Consider the following 6,058-nt stretch of genomic DNA (forward strand, 5'->3'; position numbering starts at 1 on the left):
CAACACCGTCTCTGGACTGTTGAGGACTGGAAACGTGTTGCCTGGTCCAACGAGTCTCGTTTCAAATTGTATCGAGCGGATGGACGTGTACAGATATGGAGACAACCTCATGAATCCATAGACCTGCATGACAGCAGGAGACTGTTTAAGCTGGCGCAGGCTTTGTAATTGTGTGGGGCGTGTGTAGTTGGGGTGATATGGGACCCCTGACACGTCTAGATACTTCTCTGGCAGGTGACACATATGTAAGCGTCCTGCCTGACCACCTGCATCCATTCATATCCACTGTGCATTCCGACGGACTTGGGCAATTAGAGCAGGACAAAGGACACTCCACACGTCCCGAATTGCTACAGAGTGGCTACAGGAACACTCTTCTGAGTTTAAACATTTCCGATGGCCACCAAACTCCCCTGAAATGAACATTATTGAGCATATCTGGGACGCCTTGCTATGTGCTGTTCCTAAGACATCTCCATCCCCTGGTACTCTAACAGATTTATTTACAGTCCTACAGAATCCACAACTTCAGACATCAGTCGAGTCCATGCCAGCCCTGCAGGTTTAATGGTGTCAATTTGTTCCAGCACTATTTCAGACATTAATGGAGACCATGCCATGTCATGCTGCAGCGCTTCTGCATGCTCGCGGGGGCCCTACACGATATTAGGCACGTGTACCAGTCTTTTGGCTCTTCATTGTACAAACTATGTCGATCTTCCAGAGACCTTCGCTCCCTCCACTAACACAAGAAATGATTGTTCAGTAACAAAAATGTAGGAAGTTGATAGGCTTTCAATGGCACCGAACAAAAAGTTAGTGACCCCCAGTAAACACGTAGCCAATACTGTGTTGCACCACTTCATTTCGTCAAGGGATAGATTCCAAGAGTGTCTTCAAGTATAGTAGATGAAACTAGAGACGCTCATTGATGTTTGGGAGCCAAAAAGCTGTCAGACTGCGGGAATGATGATGGCACAAACAGCTACTGACGTGTTTTCTGGGACAGCTATATAGCTATGTAGCAGACCATTCGAGGTACGACACACTGCCGGAGCGTTCAAGTACCCAGGAATGCCCTGACCTGCCCTGGGAAAACAGGTGTTGTCGTATTGGAATGTACAAGAGTGCACCATGTGCACATCATAAGGTGTAGGAGAATGCGAAGCACTTGGTATCGATAATGTTGAAATAAAGATCACTGTTCGCGTTCGAGGTAATGTAACCGAACGGCCGCAATCCACGCTTCGAGAAACACCCATAAAATTTCACGGAACCACCTCTGGTCTCAACTATACCGTCCACAGGCAGCAGCTTACACGCCTCATAGAGCCGTCGGTCCAATCAACGGTCTGCATTGTTTGAAAAGAACTCCTCAGAACGTGCTACACTCTCCAGTCATCTAATATCCAGTTGCGCCGTTGTGTGGCCAATGGATGACGTGTAGCTTTAGGTGCAGCTGTGAGGGACAGACTTGCGCGAAGTGTCCTACTCCAGTTTTCCACTGTGCAGAATTCCCTTCACAATCATGGCTCAAAGACTCACTGAGATGGACAAGCATTCACTAACAACTGACATTTCTGTCGGATTTGTAGCAATTTTGTGCCGCATTAAATGTTTGCGAGATGGAAATCATTCATTGCAGACATGTTGGAAAATACGCATTGATACGCCAACAGATCAGGCAACTTCATTCACTGTGTGGCTGCGGGCACGTCAAAACACTACAACTGCTTTCTCTCCGTCACGCCTCCACGCCGACAGATCTTCCCGTGTTCATTCTACACAACCGAGTGGCACATGTCATCGACAGTCGCGTCTGCACTCTTTGTATCGCTTCTGTTGTGTGCGCAAATCGGTAGGAGTTGCCGCTATGATACAACGTGTGGTCACACTTCTGAAGAGTCACTAACTAGAAGATGTCTCCAAAAGTCGGCTCGACTTTTTGAAACCATTATGCAGTGATGGTCCAAGGTATCACACCCTGCAGTCGTTCACACAGGTGGGACCTCGTCTCTGAGTGATCGATGAAAAGAAATTCTGAATTTCGTGAGTAGCTCTACTACAGCTCTGAATAGGTTCGTATCTCGTTACAGACTTCGAATTCTTTTATTTTTTAATCTTTATTGAATTCATTTTGATCGTTATTTTTATTCAAATAATTGTTTTAAATGAAACTATTTATTTTTCTATTCCTTTGTAACGTCATTGTATTTAGAATGTTCACTCTTTCAATTGCTCTCACTTTTTCTTCCTAGCATTCTTTTTCCACTTGGGATAACTGTGCATGTGAATTTCATTATTGTTATTTATTGACCCTGACAGCAACGCCTCCATGTTGAATAATGCTTTTCGTACAACCACAGGACGTCGTGTTACGACTCAAACTGTGCACAGTAGGCTGCATGATGCGCTACTTCACTCCTGATGTCCATGATGAGGTCCATCTCTGCAACCACAACACCATGCAGTGCGGTAGAGATGGAGCCAACAACATTCCGGATGGACCACACCAATGAGTGTCGCATATGCCTTCAACCAGACAATCGTCAGAGACGAGTCTGTAGGCAACCCAGTCAGGCTGAACGCCTCAGACACACTGTCCAGCGATTGCAGCGAAGTGGAGGTTCTTTGCTGTTTTGGGGTGACACTGTATGGGGCCGACATACTGCACTGGTGGTCATCAAAGCCGCTGTAAAGGTTGTATGATATATGAATGCCATCCTATGACCGATGTTGTTGTTGTGGTCTTCAGTCCTGAGACTGGTTTGATGCAGCTCTCCATGCTACTCTATCCTGTGCAAGCTTCTTCATCTCCCAGTACCTACTGCAACCTACATCCTTCTCAATCTGCTTATTCATCTCTTGGTCTCCCTCTACGATTTTTACCCTCCACGCTGCCCTCCAATACTAAATTGGTTATCCCTTGATGCCTCAGAACATGTCCTACCAACTGATCCCTTCTTCTGGTCAAGTTGTGCCACAAACTTCTCTTCTCCCCAATACTATTCAATACTTCCTCATTAGTTATGTGATCTACCCATCTAATCTTCAGCATTCATCTGTAGCACGACTTTTCGAATGCTTCTATTCTCTTCTTGTCCAAACTATTTATCGTCCATGTTTCACTTCTGTACATGGCTACACTCCATACAAATACTTTCAGAAATGACTTCCTGACACTTAAATCTATACTCGATGCTAACAAATTTCTCTTCTTCAGAAACGTATCCTTGCCATTGCCAGTCTACATTTTATATCGTCTCTACTTCGACCATCATCAGTTATTTTGCTCCCCAAGTAGCAAAACTCCTTTACTACTTCAAGTGTCTCATTTCCTAATCTAATTCCCTCAGCATCACTCGACTTAATTCGACTATGTTCCATTATCCTCGTTTTGCTTTTGTTGATGTTCATCTTATATCCTCCTTTCAAGACAGTATCCACTCCGTTCAACTGCTCTTCCAAGTCCTTTGCTGTCTCTGATAGAATTACAATGTCATCGGCAAAACCTCAAAGTTTTTATTTCTTCTCCACGGATTTTAATACCTACTCCGAATTTTTCTTTTGTTTCCTTCACTGCTTGCTCAATATACAGATTGAATAACATCGGGCAGAGGCTACAGCCCTGTCTCACTCCCTTCCCAACCACTGCTTCCCTTTCATGCCCCTCGACTCTTATAACTGCCATCTGGTTTCTGTACAAATTGTAAATAGCCTTTCGCTCTCAGTATTTTACCCCTGCCACCTTCAGAATTTGAAAGAGAGTATTCCAGTCAACATTGTCAAAAGCTTTCTCTAAGTCTACAAATGCTAGAAACGTACGTTTGCCCTTCTTTAATCTAGCTTCTAAGATAGGTCGTAGGGTCAGTATTGCCTCACATGTTCCAATATTTCTGCGGAATCCAAACTGATCTTCGCCAAGGTCGGCTTCTACCTGTTTTTCCATTCGTCTGTAAAGAATTCGCGTTAGTGTTTTGCAACTGTGACTTATTAAACTGATAGTTCGGTAATTTTCACATCTGTCAACACCTGCTTTCTTTGGGATTGGAATTATTATATTCTTCTTGAAGTCTGAGGGTATTTCGCCTGTTTCATACATCTTGCTCACCAGATGGTAGAGTTTTGTCAGGACTGGCTCTCCCAAGGCCGTCAGTAGTTCCAATGGAAAGTTGTCTACTCCGGGGGCCTTGTTTCGACTCAGGTCTTTCAGTGCTCTGTCAAACTCTTCACGCAGTATCGTATCTCCCATTTCATCTTCATCTACATCCTCTTCCATTTCCATAATATTGTCCTCAAGTACATCGCCCTTGTGTAGACCCTCTATATACTCCTTCCACCTTTCTGCTTTCCCTTCTTGCTTAGAACTGGGTTTCCATCTGAGCTCTTGATGTTCACACATGTGGTTCTCTTATCTCCAAAGGTCTCTTTAATTTTCCTGTAGGCAGTATCTATCTTACCCCTAGTGAGACAAGCCTCTACATCCTTACATTTGTCCTCTAGCCATCCCTGCTTAGCCATTTTGCACTTCCTGTCGATCTCATTTTTGAGACATTTATATTCCTTTTTGGCTGCTTCATTTACTGCATTTTTATATTTTTCTCCTTTCATCAATTAAATTCAGTATTTCTTCTGTTACCCAAGCATTTCTACTAGCCCATGTCTTTTTACCTACTTGATCCTCTGCTTACTTCACTACTTCATCCCTCAAAGCTACCCATTCATTTTCTAGTGTATTTCTTTCCCCAATTCCTGTCAATTGTTGCCTTATGCTCTCCCTGAAAATCTGTACAACCTCTGGTGTTTCAGTTAATCCAGGTCCCATCCCCTTAAATTCCCATCTTTTTGCAGTTTCTTCAGTTTTAATCTACAGTTCATAACCAATAGATTGTGGTCAGAGTCCACATCTGACCCTGCAAATGTCTTACAATTTAAAATCTGGTTCCTAACTCTCTGTCTTACCATTATATAACCTATCTGATACCTTTTAGTATCCCCAGAATTCTTCCAGGTATACAACCTTCTTTTATGATTCTTGAACCAAGTGTTAGCTATAATTAAGATGTGCTCTGTGCAAAATTCTACCAGCCGGGTTCCTCTTTCCCTTCTTACCCCCAGTCCATATTCACCTACTACGTTTCCTTCTCTTCCTTTTCCTACTCTCGAATTCCAGCCACCCATGACAATTAAATTTTCGTCTCCCTTCACTATCTGAATAATTTCTTTTATCTCATCATACATTTCTTCAGTTCTTCGTCATCTGCAGAGCTAATTGGCATATAGACATGTACTACTGTCGTAGTCGTGGGCTTCGTGTCTATCTTGGCCACAATAATGCGTTCAAGATGTTGTTTGTAGTAGCTTACCAGAACTCCTTTTTTTTATTCATTATTAAACCTACTCCTACATTACCCCTATTTGATTTTGTATTTATTCCTCATGGCACTGATGTAAATAATGAAACATGGCAGTTCACCATTGGCACGTGACAACTTCACTACAGTGACCCAAGAAGACAATACGTTCATTCTGACACTGTTCCAAAAACTCTGTGTTACATCTACATCTATGTACATGAGTCAGCAATCCACTGTATGTTGTATTGTGGAGGATACCATGTATCACTACCAGCGATTTCCTTTTCTATTCCACTCGCAGCGAGGGAAAAAAAGATTGCTTACATGCCTCCACAAGAGCTCTAATTTATCTGGTGTTTGTGATATTTATGCAAAATATATGTTGGTCACTGTAGAATTTTCTGCAGGCAGGTGTAGCTATTTCATGGGAAGTGTGTCGTCTTCCCTTTAGGGATTCCCATTTTTGTTTATGAAGCGTCTCAGTAGCAGTCTCACGATGATCAGATCTACTGGTAACAAATCTAGCAGAATGCTTCTGTATTGCTTCAATCTCTTTCTTTAATATTACTTTCTGAGGATGCCAAGTACTCTAAGAGTACTCAAGAATAGGGTTGCCTTAGTGTTGTATACGTGGTCTCCTTTTGTAGGTGAGCTACACTAGTTCCTAAAACTTTTCCAGTAAACTGTAGCTGAAAATCCAC

The sequence above is a fragment of the Schistocerca americana genome, chromosome 11 (assembly GCF_021461395.2).
Source record: "Schistocerca americana isolate TAMUIC-IGC-003095 chromosome 11, iqSchAmer2.1, whole genome shotgun sequence".
In the NCBI taxonomy this organism is placed as follows: domain Eukaryota; kingdom Metazoa; phylum Arthropoda; class Insecta; order Orthoptera; family Acrididae; genus Schistocerca; species Schistocerca americana.